The sequence below is a fragment of the Gallus gallus genome (assembly GCF_016699485.2).
Source record: "Gallus gallus isolate bGalGal1 chromosome 36 unlocalized genomic scaffold, bGalGal1.mat.broiler.GRCg7b 36_unloc3, whole genome shotgun sequence".
NCBI lineage: Eukaryota > Metazoa > Chordata > Aves > Galliformes > Phasianidae > Gallus > Gallus gallus.
In genome coordinates, this window is record NW_024095963.1 from 1 (window position 1) to 16,333 (window position 16,333).

The window sequence follows — 16,333 nt, forward strand, 5'->3', positions numbered from 1 at the left end:
CCCCCAGCCCCATAGATCCCCCCCAGCCCCATAAGTCCCCCAGCCCCATAGACCCCCCCAGCCCCATAGATTCCCCCCCAGCCCCACAGATCCCCCCCAGCCCCATAAGTCCCCCCCAGCCCCACAGATCCCCCCCAGCCCCATAGATTCCCCCCCCAGCCCCATAGGTTCCCCCCCAGCCCCACAGATCCGCCCCAGCCCCATAAGTCCCACCCCCCAGCCCCATAGATTCCCCCCCAGCCCCATGAGTCCCCCCAGCCCCATAGCCCCCCCCACCCCACAGATCCCCCCAGCCCCATAAGTCCCCCCAGCCCCATAGAGCCCCCCAGCCCCATATATTCCCCCCAGCCCCACAGATTCCCCCCAGCCCCATAAGTCCCCCCCAGCCCCATAAGTCCCCCCACCCCATAGACCCCCTCCAGCCCCACAAGTCCCCCCCCAGCCCCACAGATCCCCCCCAGCCCCATAAGTCCCCCCAGCCCCATAGACCCCCCCAGCCCCATAGATCCCCCCCAGCCCCACAGATCCGCCCCAGCCCCATAAGTCCCCCCAGCCCCACAGCTCCCCCCCATACCCCCACCCCATAAGTCCCCCCAGCCCCACAGATCCCCCCCAGCCCCATAAGTCCCCCCCAGCCCCATAGATTCCCCCCCAGCCCCATAAGTCCCCCCAGCCCCACAGATCCCCCCCAGCCCCTTAAGTCCCCCCCAGCCACATAGATTCCCCCCCAGCCCCATAAGTCCCCCCCTACCCCCACCCCATAGACCCCCTCCAGCCCCACAAGTCCCCCCCCCAGCCCCACAGATCCGCCCCAGCCTGATAAGTCCCACCCCCCAGCCCCATAGATCCCCCCCAGATCCATAGATTCCCCCCCCAGCCCCACATCTCCCCCCCATACCCCCACCCCATAAGTCCCCCCAGCCCCACAGATCCCCCCCAGCCCCATAAGTCCCCCCCCCAGCCCCATATCTCCCCCCCATACCCCCACCCCATAAGTCCCCCCAGCCCCACAGATCCCCCCCAGCCCCATAAGTCCCCCCAGCCCCATAAGTCCCCCCAGCCCCATAGATCCCCCCCCAGCCCCACATCTCCCCCCCATACCCCTACCCCACAAGTCCCCCCAGCCCCATAGATCCCCCCCAGCCCCACAGATCCCCCCAGCCCCATAGAGCCCCCCAGCCCCACAGATCCCCCCCAGCCCCATAGATTCCCCCCCCAGCCCCACATCTCCCCCCCATACCCCCACCCCATAAGTCCCCCCAGCCCCACAGATCCCCCCCAGCCCCATAGATCCCCCCCAACCCCATAAGTCCCCCCAGCCCCACAGATCCCCCCCAGCCCCATAGATTCCCCCCAGCCCCATAAGTCCCCCCCATACCCCCACCCCATAGACCTCCTCCAGCCCCACAAGTCAACCCCCCAGCCCCACAGATCCCCCCCAGCCCCATAAGTCCCCCAGCCCCATAAGTCCCCCCCATACCCCTACCCCATAGACCCCCTCCAGCCCCATAACTCCCCCCCCAGCCCCACAGATCCCCCCAGCCCCACAGATCCCCCCCAGCCCCACAGATCCCCCCAGCCCCATAGAGCCCCCCAGCCCCACAGATCCCCCCCAGCCCCATAGATTCCCCCCCCAGCCCCACATCTCCCCCCCATACCCCCACCCCATAAGTCCCCCCAGCCCCACAGATCCCCCCCAGCCCCATAAGTCCCCCCCAGCCCCATAAGTCCCCCCCCCAGCCCCACAGCTCCCCCCCATACCCCCACTCTATAAGTCCCCACAGCCCCACAGATCCCCCCCAGCCCCATAAGTCCCCCCAGCCCCATAGACCCCCCCCAGCCCCATAGACCCCCCCCAGCCCCATAAGTCCCCCAGCCCCATAGACCCCCCCCAGCCCCATAGATTCCCCCCCAGCCCCACAGATCCCCCCCAGCCCCATAAGTCCCCCCACCCCATAGATCCCCCCCAGCCCCATAAGTCCCCCCCAGCCCCATAAGTCCCCCCAGCCCCATAAGTCCCCCCAGCCCCACAGATCCCCCCCAGCCCCATAAGTCCCCCCAGCCCCACAGATCCCCCCCAGCCCCATAAGTCCCCCCACCCCATAGATCCCCCCCAGCCCCATAAGTCCCCCCCAGCCCCATAGACCCCCCTCAGCCCCATAGATCCCCCCCAGCCCCATAAGTCCCCCCAGCCCCATAGATCCCCCCCAGCCTCATAAGTCCCCCCACCCCATAGACCCCCCCAGCCCCATAAGTCCCCCCAGCCCCATAAGTCCCCCCCATACCCCTACCCCATAGACCCCCTCCAGCCCCATAAGTCCCCCCCAGCCCCATAATTCCCCCCAGCCCCATAGACCCCCCCAGCCCCATAAGTCCCCCCACCCCATAGATCCCCCCCAGCCCCATAGACCCCCCTCAGCCCCATAGATCCCCCCCAGCCCCACAGATCCCCCCAGCCCCATAGAGCCCCCCAGCCCCACAGATCCCCCCCAGCCCCATAGATTCCCCCCCCAGCCCCACATCTCCCCCCCATACCCCCACCCCATAAGTCCCCCCAGCCCCACAGATCCCCCCCAGCCCCATAGATCCCCCCCAACCCCATAAGTCCCCCCAGCCCCACAGATCCCCCCCAGCCCCACAGATCCCCCCAGACCCATAGATCCCCCCCAGCCCCATAAGTCCCCCAGCCCCATAGACCCCCCCAGCCCCATAGATTCCCCCCCAGCCCCACAGATCCCCCCCAGCCCCATAAGTCCCCCCACCCCATAGACCCCCCCAGCCCCATAAGTCCCCCCCATACCCCTACCCCATAGACCCCCTCCAGCCCCATAACTCCCCCCCCAGTCCCACAGATCCCCCCAGCCCCATAAGTCTCCCCCAGCCCCATAAGTCCCCCCAGCCCCACAGATCCCCCCAGCCCCACAGATCCCCCCCAGCCCCATAAGTCCCCCAGCCCCATAGATTCCCCCCCAGCCCCATAGATCCCCCCCCCAGCCCCACATCTCCCCCCCATACCCCCACCCCATAAGTCCCCCCAGCCCCACAGATCCCCCCCAGCCCCATAAGTCCCCCAGCCCCATAGACCCCCCCAGCCCCATAGATTCCCCCCCAGCCCCATAGATCCCCCCCAGCCCCATAAGTCCCCCCCCAGCCCCATAGATTCCCCCCCCACCGTGACCGGCGAGTCGACCCTCTGCACGTTGCTCTCCTCCACCAGGATCTCCCTGCAATCATAACCCCCCCTCATTAACACCCCCTCATTAATTACCCCCCCCCCCCCCATTAATAACACCCCCTGCTTAATAAAGGTTAATGAATGAGGGTTAATGAATGAGGGTTAATGAAGGCGCACACAGCCCCTTCACTTCGCCCCCCCCCCCCCCCCAAATCAGCTGCAGCCCCCCCTTATTAATTACCCCCCCCCCCCCCCATTAATAACACCTGGTTAATGAGGATTAATTAAGGAGGCTTAATTAAGGGCTGTTAATGAAGGTTGTGGCTTTGGCACACAATGCCTTCACTTCAACCCCCCCCCCATATCAGCTCACAGCGCTGCAGCCCCCCCTCATTAATTACCCCCCCATTAATTACCCCCCCCCAATTAATAACCTCCCCCCCAATTAATAACACCCCCCTGATTAATGAGGGTTAATTAATGAGGGTTAATTAATGTGTGTTAATGACAGACCTGGCTTCACTTCACCCCCCCCAATCAGCTCACAGCTCTGCAGCCCCCCTCATTAATTACCCCCCCATTAATTACCCCCCCCAATTAATAACACCCCCCTGATTAATGAGGGGTAATTAATGAGGGTTAATTAATGTGCGTTAATGACAGACCTGGCTTCACTTCACCCCCCCCCATATCAGCTCACAGCGCTGCAGCCCCCCTCATTAACACCCCCATATTAATTACCCCCCCCCCCCCATTAATAACACCCCCATCATTAAGGTGGGTTAATTAATTAAGGAGCGTTAATTAAGGGCAGTTAATGACAGACCTGGCCTCGGCACACAGCGCCTTCACTTCACCCCATCAGATCAGCCCCCCTCATTACCCCTCCCCCCATTAATTACCCCCCCCCCATTAATACCACCCCCCTACTTAATAAGGGTTAATTAATTAAGGAGGGTTAATTAACGTGTGTTAATGACAGACCTGGCCTTGGCACACAGCGTCTTCACCCCATCAGATCAGCCCCCCTCATTACCCCTCCCCCCCATTAATAACACCCCCCCTGATTAACAAGGCTTAATGAACGAGGGTTAATTAATTAAGGAGGGTTAATTAACGTGTGTTAATGACAGACCTGGCCTTGGCACACAGAGCCTTCACTTCACCCCCCAATCAGCTCACAGCTCTGCAGCCTCCCCTCATTAACCCCCCCCCCCATTAATACCACCCCCCTACTTAATGAGGCTTAATTAATTAAGGAGGGTTAATTAAGGGCAGTTAATGACAGACCAGGCCTCGGCACACAGCGCCTTCACTTCACCCCATCAGATCAGCCCCCCTCATTACCCCACCCCCCATTAATTACCCCCCCCCCCCATTAATAACACCCCCCCTGATTAACAAGGCTTAATGAACGAGGGTTAATTAATTAAGGAGGGTTAATTAACGTGTGTTAATGACAGACCTGGCCTTGGCACACAGAGCCTTCACTTCGCCCCCCAATCAGCTCACAGCTCTGCAGCCTCCCCTCATTAACCCCCCCCCCCATTAATACCACCCCCCTACTTAATGAGGCTTAATTAATTAAGGAGGGTTAATTAATGGTTGTTAATGACAGACCTGGCCTTGGCACACAGCGCCTTCACTTCACCCCATCAGATCAGCCCCCCTCATTACCCCTCCCCCCATTAATTACCCCCCCCCCCCCATTAATAACACCCCTCCTGATTAACAAGGCTTAATGAACGAGGCCTAATTAATTAAGGAGGGTTAATTAAGGGCAGTTAATGACAGACCTGGCCTTGGCACACAGCGCCTTCACTTCACCCCATCAGATCAGCCCCCCTCATTACCCCTCCCCCCATTAATTACCCCCCCCCCCATTAATACCACCCCCCTACTTAATAAGGCTTAATTAATTAAGGAGGGTTAATTAACGTGTGTTAATGACAGACCTGGCCTCGGCACACAGCGCCTTCACTTCACCCCATCAGATCAGCCCCCCTCATTACCCCTCCACCCCATTAATTACCCCCCCATCCTTAAGGAGGCTTAGTGAATGAGGCTTAATTAATTAAGGAGGGTTAATTAACGTGTGTTAATGACAGACCTGGCCTTGGCACACAGCGCCTTCACTTCTCCCCCCATATCAGCTCACAGCTCTGCAGCCTCCCCTCATTAACCCCCCCCCCATTAATAACACCCCCCCTGATTAACAAGGCTTAATGAACGAGGCCTAATTAATTAAGGAGGGTTAATTAAGGGCAGTTAATGACAGACCTGGCCTCGGCACACAGCGCCTTCACCCCCCCCCCATATCAGCTCACAGCTCTGCAGCCCCCCTCATTAACCCCCCCCCCCATTAATAACACCCCCCTTTGATTAACGAGGGTTAACTAATGAGGCTTAATTAATTAAGGAGGGTTAATTAACGTGTGTTAATGACAGACCTGGCCTCGGCACACAGCGCCTTCACTTCACCCCCCATATCAGCTCACAGCTCTGCAGCCCCCCCCCATTAATTACCCCCCCCATTAATAACACCCCCCCTTGATTAACGAGGGTTAACTAATGAGGCCTAATTAATTAAGGAGGGTTAATTAACGTGTGTTAATGACAGACCTGGCCTTGGCACACAGCGCCTTCACTTCGCTCTCCCGGATGAGCTCACAGCTCCACAGCCCCCCCTCATTAACCCCCCCCCATTAATACCACCCCCCTACTTAATAAGGGTTAATTAATTAAGGAGGGTTAATTAACGTGTGTTAATGACAGACCTGGCCTTGGCACACAGCGCCTTCACTTCGCTCTCCCGGATGAGCTCACAGCGCCGCAGCTGCTCGATCTGCCGGTCCAGGTCGCTCGGCTCCCCCATGGCTGTGGGGCACACAGCGGCCCTATAGCGACCCATAGCGACCCCATAGGGACACATAGAGACCCCATAGGGAGACAGAGACCCATAGACACCCATAGAGACCCCATAGGGACACATAGAGACCCCATAGGGATCCATAGGGACACATAGAGACCCCATAGGGAGACAGAGACCCATAGGGACCCCATAGAGACCCATAGAGACCCCATAGGGACCCATAAGGCTCCCCCATGGCTGTGGGGCACAGCACGGCCCTATAGCGACCCATAGCGACCCCATAGGGACACATAGGGACCCCATAGGGACCCCATAGGGAGACAGAGACCCATAGACACCCATAGAGACCCCATAGGGACACATAGGGACACATAGGGACCCCATAGGGACACATAGAGACCCCATAGGGACCCATAAGGCTCCCCCATGGCTGTGGGGCACAGCACGGCCCTATAGCGACCCATAGCGACCCCATAGGGACACATAGGGACACATAGAGACCCCATAGGGAGACAGAGACCCATAGGGACCCCATAGGGACACATAGGGACCCCATAGGGACACATAGAGACACATAGGGAGACAGAGACCCCATAGCGACCCCATAGGGACACATAGGGACACATAGAGACCCCATAGGGACCCCATAGGGAGACAGAGACCCATAGACACCCATAGAGACCCCACAGGGACACATAGGGACACATAGGGACACATAGGGACACATAGGGACCCCATAGGGACACATAGAGACCCCATAGGGACCCATAAGGCTCCCCCATGGCTGTGGGGCACAGCACGGCCCTATAGCGACCCCATAGCGACCCCATAGGGAGCCACAGACCCATAGAGACCCCATAGGGACCCATAAGGCTCCCCCATGGCTGTGGGGCACACAGCGGCCCTATAGCGACCCATAGCAACCCCATAGGGACACATACGGACCCCATAGGGACCCCATAGGGAGACAGAGACCCCATAGGGAGACAGAGACCCATAGAGACCCATAGAGACCCCATAGGGACACATAGAGACCCCATAGGGATCCCATAGGGACACATAGAGCCAAATAGGGACCCATAGAGACCCCATAGGGACACATAGAGACACATAGAGACCCATAGAGACACATAGGGACCCAGAGAGACCCCATAGGGACCCCATAGGGACCCATAAGGCTCCCCCATGGCTGTGGGGCACAGCACGGCCCTATAGCGACCCATAGCGACCCCATAGGGACACATACGGACCCCATAGGGACACACAGGGACACATAGGGACCCATAGCGACCCCATAGGGACCCATAGGGACACATAGAGACCCCATAGGGAGACAGAGACCCATAGGGACCCATAGAGACCCATAGAGACCCCATAGCGACCCCATAGGGACACGTAGAGACCCCATAGAGACACATAGAGACCCCATAGCGACCCCATAGGGACACATAGGGACCCATGAGGCTCCCCCATGGCTGTGGGGCACAGCACGGCCCTATAGCGACCCCATAGCGACCCATAGGGACACATAGGGACCCATAGAGACCCCATAGGGACACATAGGGACACATAGAGACCCCATAGGGAGACAGAGACCCATAGGGACCCATAGAGACCCATAGACACCCCATAGCGACCCCATAGGGACACATAGAGACCCCATAGAGACACATAGAGACCCCATAGCGACCCCATAGGGACACATAGGGACCCATGAGGCTCCCCCATGGCTGTGGGGCACAGCACGGCCCTATAGCGACCCCATAGGGACACATAGAGACCCCATAGGGATCTACAGACCCATTGAGACCCATAGAGACCCCATAGGGACACATAGGGACACATAGAGACACATAGAGACCCCATAGGGACCCCATAGGGACACATAGGGACACATAGGGACACATAGGGACACATAGAGACCCCATAGCGACCCCATAGGGACCCATAGGGACCCATAAGGCTCCCCCATGGCTGTGGGGCACAGCACGGCCCTATAGCGACCCCATAGGGATCTACAGACCCATAGAGACCCATAGAGACCCCATAGGGACACATAGGGACACATAGGGACCCCATAGGGAGACAGAGACCCATAGGGACCCATAGAGACCCATAGAGACCCCATAGCGACCCCATAGGGACACATAGAGACCCCATAGGGACCCATAGAGACCCCATAGGGACCCATAGCGACCCCATGGCTGTGGGGCACAGCACGGCCCTATAGCGACCCCATAGGGACACATAGGGACCCCATAGGGAGACAGAGACCCATAGAGACCCCATAGGGACACATAGGGACCCATAAGGCTCCCCCATGGCTGTGGGGCACAGCACGGCCCTATAGCGACCCCATAGCGACCCCATAGGGAGCCACAGACCCATAGAGACCCCATAGGGACACATAGGGACCCCATAGGGAGACAGAGACCCATAGAGACCCCATAGGGACACATAGGGACCCATAAGGCTCCCCCATGGCTGTGGGGCACAGCACGGCCCTATACCGACCCCATAGCGACCCCATAGGGACACATAGGGACACATAGGGAGCCATAGCGACCCCATAGGGACCCATAGGGACACATAGAGACCCCATAGGGAGACAGAGACCCATAGGGACCCCATAGGGACACATAGAGACCCCATAGGGACCCATAAGGCTCCCCCATGGCTGTGGGGCACAGCACGGCCCTATAGCGACCCATAGCGACCCCATAGGGACACATAGGGACACATAGGGACCCATAGAGACCCCATAGGGACACATAGGGACACATAGAGACACATAGAGACCCCATAGGGACCCCATAGGGACACATAGAGACACATAGAGACCCCATAGGGACGCATAGGGACACATAGAGACACAGAGAGACAAATAGGGACCCATAGAGACCCCACAGAGACACATAGGGACCCCATAGGGAGACAGAGACCCATAGACACCCATAGACACCCATAGAGACCCCATAGGAACCCCATAGGGAGACAGAGACCCATAGAGACCCCATAGGGACCCATAAGGCTCCCCCATGGCTGTGGGGCACAGCACGGCCCTATAGCGACCCATAGCGACCCCATAGGGACACATAGAGACACATAGAGACCCATAGAGACCCCATAGCGACCCCATAGGGACCCATAGGGACCCCATAGGGACACATAGAGACACATAGAGACCCCATAGGGACACATAGGGACACATAGAGACACATAGAGACAAATAGGGACCCATAGAGACCCCATAGAGACACATAGAGACCCCATAGGGACACATAGGGACCCCATAGGGAGACAGAGACCCATAGACACCCATAGACACCCATAGAGACCCCATAGGGACACATAGGGAGACAGACACCCATAGGGAACCATAAGGCTCCCCCATGGCTGTGGGGCACAGCACGGCCCTATAGCGACCCCATAGCGACCCATAGGGACACATAGGGACCCATAGAGACCCCATAGCGACCCCATAGGGACACATAGAGACCCATAGAGACCCATAGAGACCCCATAGGGACCCCATAGGGACCCATAAGGCTCCCCCATAGCTGTGGGGCACAGCACAGCCCTATAGCGACCCCATAGGGACACATAGAGACACATAGAGACCCCATAGGGAGACAGAGACCCATAGGGACCCATAGAGACCCCATAGAGACCCCATAGGGAGACATAGAGACCCCATAGGGAGCCATGGACCCATAGAGACCCATAGCGACCCCACAGGGACCCCATAGGGACACATAGCGACCCCATAGGGAGACAGAGACCCATAGAGACCCCATAGGGAGCCATAGAGACCCCATAGGGACCCATAAGGCTCCCCCATGGCTGTGGGGCACACATCGGCCCCATAGCGACCCCATAGCGACCCCATAGGGACACATAGAGACCCATAGAGAAACATAGAGACACACAGAGACCCATAGAGACCCCATAGGGACACATAGAGACCCCATAGGGAGCCATGGACCCATAGAGACCCATAGCGACCCCACAGGGACCCCATAGGGACACATAGCGACCCCATAGGGACACACAGAGACCCCATAGGGACCCCATAGGGACACAGAGACCCATAAAGACCCCATAGGGAGCCATAGAGACCCCATAGGGACTCATAAGGCTCCCCCATGGCTGTGGGGCACACAGCGACGCTATAGCGACCCCATAGCGACCCCATAGGGACACATAGAGACCCCATAGGGACCCATAGGGACCCATAGAGACCCATAGAGACCCCATAGCGACCCCATAGCGACACATAGAGACCCCATAGGGACACATAAGGCTCCCCCATGGCTGTGGGGCACACAGCGTCCCTATAGCGACCCCATAGCAACCCCATAGGGACACATAGGGAGCCAGGGACTCATAGAGACCCATAGAGATCCCATAGCGACCCCATAGGGAGACATAGAGACCCCATAGCGACCCCATAGGGACCCATAGAGACCCCATAGGGACCCATAGAGACCCATAGAGACCCCATAGAGACACATAGGGACCCCACAGGGACCCCATAGGGACCCCATAGGGACCCCATAGAGAACCCATAGGGACCCACAAGGCTCCCCCATGGCTGTGGGGCACAACAGGGCCCTATAGCGACCCCATAGCGACCCCATAGGGACCCATAGGGACGCATAGAGACCCATAGAGACCCCATAGGGACCCATAGAGACACAGAGAGACCCAGAGACCCATAAGGCTCCCCCATGGCTGTGGGGCACAACAGGGCCCTATAGAGACCCCATAGCGACCCCATAGAGACACATAGAGAACCCATAAGGAGCCACGGACCCATAGAGACCCATAGAGACCCCATAGAGAGCCACAGACCCATAGAGACCCCATAGGGACCCCATAGGGACTCATAGGGACACATAGGGACCCATAGGGACCCATAAGGCTCCCCCGTGGCTGTGGGGCACATCAGGGCCCTATAGTGACCCCATAGCGACCCCATAACCACCCCATTACCATTCTTGTGCCCCACAGCCACCCCATAACCACCCCATAGCCCCCCCCTGTGCCCCATAGCCGCCCCATAGCCCCCCCTTTACCCCATGCCCCCCCATAACCACCCCATAGCCCCCCCCCTGCCCCACAGACGCCCCATAACCACCCCATAGCCCCCCCTGTGCCCCACAGCCACCCCATAACCACCCCATAGCACCCCCTATGCCCCACTGAGACCCCATAACCACCCCACAGCCCTCCCTGTGGCCCATAACCACCCCATAACCACTCCTCTGCCCCATAACCACCCCATAGCCCCCCTCTGCCCCATAACCACCCCACAGCCGCCCCATAACCATCCCATAGCCCCCCCTGTGCCCCATAGCTGCCCCATAACCACCCCATAGCCCCCCCTTTACCCCATGGCCCCCCCATAACCACCCCATAGCCCCATAACTGCCCCACTAAGGCCCCATAACCACCCCATAGCCCACCCTGTGCCCCACAGCCACCCCATAACCACCCCATAGCCCCCCCTCTGCCCCATAGCCGCCCGAAAACCACCCCATAACCCGCTCTGTGCCCCACAGCCACCCCGTAACCGCCCCATAACTGCCAGAGAGGCCCCATAACCACCCCACAGCCCCCCCTGTGCCCCATAGTTGCCCCATAACTGCCCCTGTGCCCCATAACTGCCCCGCAGCCACCCCATAACCACCCCATAGCCCCATAACTGCCCCATAGGCCCCTCTCTGCCCCACTGAGGCCCCATAACCACCCCATAGCCCCCCCTCTGCCCCATAGCCACCCCATAATCACCCCATAGCTCCCCCTGTGCCCCACAACCACCCCATAACCACCCCATAACCACCCCATAGCCCCCCCTCTGCCCCATAGCCTCCCCTGTGCCCCATAGCTGCCCCATAACCACCCCATAGCCCCCCCTCTGCCCCATAGCCACCCCATAACCACCCCTCTGCCCCACAACCACCCCATAGCCCCCCCTCAGCCCCATAGCTGCCCCACAGCCACCCCATAACCCCCCCTGTGCCCCATAGCCCCCCCTCTGCCCCATAACAACCCCATAGCCCCCCCTCTACCCCACAGTCACCCCATAACCACCCCATAGCCCCCCCTCAGCCCCATAGCTGCCCCACAGCCACCCCATAACCACCCCTGTGCCCCATAGCCCCCCCTCTGCCCCACTGAGACCCCATAACCACCCCATAGCCACCCCTGTGCCCCATAACCACCCCTCTGCCCCATAACAACCCCATAGCCCCCCCTCTGCCCCACAGTCACCCCATAACCACCCCATAGCCCCCCTCTGCCCCATAGCCACCCCATAACCACCTCATAGCCCCCCCTGTGCCCCACTGAAGCCCCATAGCCTCCCCTCTGCTTCATGGCTGCCCCATAACCACCCCATAGCTCCCCCCGTGCCCCATAACCACACCATAACCACCCCTCTGCCCCATAGCCACCCCATAGCCCCCCCTCTACCCCACAGCCGCCCCATAACCACCCCATAGCCCCCCCTGTGCCCCACTGAAGCCCCATAACCACCCCATAGCCCCCCCTCCGCCCCACTGAGGCCCCATAACCCCCCCCGCGCCCCACAGCCCCCCCGTAGCCCCTCTTTAAGCCCCATAACCCCCCCCGAACCCCCACAGGCGCCCCATACCCGCCCCACAACCGCCCCCCAACGCCCCACAGCCGCCCCATAGCGTTCCCCCACTCCACCCGCGCCCCACGGCCGCCCCACAGCGCTCCGCACCCGGCGCCGGCGCCGCCGTCCACTCCGCTGCGCCTCACTTCCGGCCCGGCCCCACCACTTCCGCTCCGTGCCCCATTTCCGGCCCGGCCCCACCACTTCCGCTCCGAGCCGCATTTCCGGCTCAGCCCCTCCACTTCCGGTATAGTCCCGCCTTTCCCGGCCCGATCTCCTCAGTCCCGCCGGAAGTGGGCGGGGCGAAGACCGGAAGTGTTGCTCTCCGAGAGCGGCGTCACCGCTCCGAGTCCGGGTGGAAACTGAGAGGGCGGGGAAGGGGTCCGCGCACTTCCGGTTCCGGTCCCCAAATGGCCCCAATGAGTCACAGTGTCCCCCAAATGGCCCCAAATGGCCCCAAAATGTCCCCAAATGGCCCCAAAATGTTCCCCAATGCCCCCAAATGTCCCCCAATGTGTCCCCATATCTCAATGGCCCCCAATGTCCCCAATGTGTCCTCAATGTGTCCCCATATCCCAACGACCCCAAATGTCCCCCAATGTCCCCAAATGATCCCAAACGACCCCAAAGTGACCCCAATGTCCCCCAATGTGTCCCCATATCCCAATGACCCCAAATGTCCCCCAATGTGTCCCCATATCTCAGTGTCCCCAATGACCCCAAATGTCCCCAATGACCCCAAAGTAACCCCAAAGTGCCCCCAAAGTGACCCCAATGTGACCCCAAAGTGCCCCCAATGACCCCAATGTCCCCAATGACCCCAAATGTCCTCCAATGGCCCCAAATGACCCCAAAGTGCCCCCAAAGTGACCCCAAATGTCCCCCAATGTCCCCCCATATCTCAATGACCCCAAATGTCCCCCATGACCCCAAACGACCTCAATGTGACCCCAATGTGACCCCAAAGTGACCCCAAACGACCCCAAAGTGCCCCCATATCTCAGTGTCCCCAATGACCCCAAAGGTCCGCAATGTCCCCAATGACCCCAATGACCCCAATGACCCCAAAGTGACCCCAATGTGACCCCAAAGTGCCCCCAATGACCCCAAATGTCCCCAATGTCCCCAATGACCCCAAAGTGACCCCAAAGTGCCCCCAATGTGACCCTAAAGAGACCCCAAAGTGCCCCCAAAGTGCCCCCAATGTGACCCCAAAGTGCCCCCAATGACCCCAAATGTCCCCAATGACCCCAAATGTCCCCCCATATCTCAATGACCCCAAATGTCCCCCCATATCTCAATGACCCCAATGACCCCAAAGTGCCCCCAAAATGACCCCAAAGTGCCCCCAAAGTGACCCCAAATGACCCCAAAGTGACCCCAAATGTCCCCCAATGTGTCCCCATATCTCAATGACCCCAAATGTCCCCAATGATCCCAAATGTCCCCCAATGTCCCCCCATATCTCAGTGTCCCCAATGACTCCCAATGTCCCCAATGACCCCAAAGTAACCCCAAAGTGCCCCCAATGACCCCAAAGTGACCCCAAAGTGACCCCAAATGTCCCCCAATGTGTCCCCATACCTCAATGACCCCAAAGACCCCAAATGTCCCCAATGACCCCAAAGTGCCCCCAAAGTGCCCCCAATGACCCCAAAGTGCCCCCAAAGTGACCCCAAAGTGACCCCAAAGTGACCCCAAAGTGCCCCCAATGACCCCAAATGTCCCCAATGACCCCAAATGTCTCCCAATGTGTCCCCATATCTCAATGACCCCAAATGTCCCCAATGTCCCCAATGACCCCAAAGTAACCCCAAAGTGCCCCCAATGACCCCAAAGTGACCCCAAAGTGCCCCCAATGACCCCAAATGTCCCCAATGTCCCCCAATGTGTCCCCATATCTCAGTGTCCCCAATGACCCCAATGACCCCAATGACCCCAAAGTGACCCCAAAGTGCCCCCAAAGTGACCCCAAAGTGCCCCCAATGACCCCCAATGTCCCCCAATGTCCCTCAATGTGTCCCCATATCTCAGTGTCCCCAATGACCCCAAATGTCCCCAATGTCCCCAATGACCCCAAAGTGACCCCAAATATCCCCCAATGACCCCAAAGTGACCCCAAAGTGTCCCCCAATGACCCCCAATGTCCCCAATGTCCCCCAATGTGTCCCCATATCTCAATGAACCCAATGATCCCAAAGACCCCATATGTCCCCAATGACCCCAATGACGCCAATGTGACCCCAAAGTGCCCCCAAAGTGCCCCCAAAGTGACCCCAAAGTGCCCCCAATGACCCCAAATGTCCCCAATGACCCCAAATGTCCCCCAATGTGTCCCCATATCTCAGTGTCCCCAATGTGACCCCAATGTCCCCAATGACCCCAAAGTGACCCCAAACGACCCCAAAGTGCCCCCATATCTCAGTGTCCCCAATGACCCCAAAGGTCCGCAATGTCCCCAATGACCCCAAATGTTCCCCGATGTCCCCAATGACCCCAAAGTGACCCCAAAGTGCCCCCAAAGTGACCCCAAAGTGACCCCAAAGTGTTCCCAATGACCCCAATGACCCCCAATATCCCCAAAGTGCCCCGAAAGTGACCCCAATGTCCCCAATGACCCCAAAGTGACCCCAAACGACCCCAAAGTGCCCCCATATCTCAGTGTCCCCAATGACCCCAAAGGTCCGCAATGTCCCCAATGACCCCAATGACCCCAAAGTGCCCCCAAAGTGACCCCAAAGTGCCCCCAATGACCCCCAATGTCCCCAATGTGCCTCAATGTGTCCCCCTATCTCATTGACCCCAATGACCCCAAAGTGACCCCAAAGTGCCCCCAAAGTGACCCCAAAGTGCCCCCAATGACCCCCAATGTCCCCCAATGTCCCTCAATGTGTTCCCATATCTCAGTGTCCCCAATGACCCCAAATGTCCCCAATGACCCCAAAGTGACCCAATGACCCCAATGTCCCCAAATGTCCCCCAATGTCCCCCATATCTCAGTGTCCCCAATGTCCCCAATGTCCCCAATGACCCCAAAGTGCCCCCAAAGTGACCCCAATGACCCCAAATGTCCCCCAATGTGTCCCCATACCTCAATGACCCCAAAGACCCCAAATGTCCCCAATGACCCCAAAGTGCCCCCAAAGTGCCCCCAATGACCCCAAATGTCCCCAATGACCCCAAATGTCCCCCAATGTCCCCCCATATCTCAGTGTCCCCAATGTTCCCAATGACCCCAATGTCCCCAATGACCCCAAAGTGACCCCAATGACCCCAAAGTGCCCCCAAAGTGCCCCCAATGTGACCCCAAAGTGCCCCCAATGACCCCAAATGTCCCCCAATGTGTCCCCATACCTCAATGACCCCAAAGACCCCAAATGACCCCAATGACCCCAAATGTCCCCCAATGTCCCCCCATATCTCAGTGTCCCCAATGTTCCCAATGACCCCAATGTCCCCAATGACCCCAAAGTGCCCCCAATGACCCCAAATGTCCCCAATGACCCCAAATGTCCCCCCATATCTCAATGACCCCAATGTCCCCAAGGTCTCCAATGACCCCAATGACCCCAAAGTGACCCCAAAGTGACCCCAAATGACCCCAAAGTGACCCCAAAAGCAGCGCCCCCTCTGCACGCAGCGC

At 59.1% G+C, this 16,333-nt stretch overlaps 1 non-coding gene across 1 annotated transcript; it reads right to left on the reverse strand.

Annotated features, from left to right (window-relative positions):
* Positions 1-3,152: 3,152 nt before the first annotated feature.
* On the reverse strand, positions 3,153-12,854 carry LOC101748916. The gene is made up of 3 exons (XR_005843394.2): positions 12,799-12,854; positions 5,953-6,052; positions 3,153-3,224 (listed from the first exon to the last, which is right to left on the reverse strand). It is a non-coding gene; the product is annotated as an extensin-like (transcript).
* Between the last annotated feature and the right edge of the window lie 3,479 nt (positions 12,855-16,333).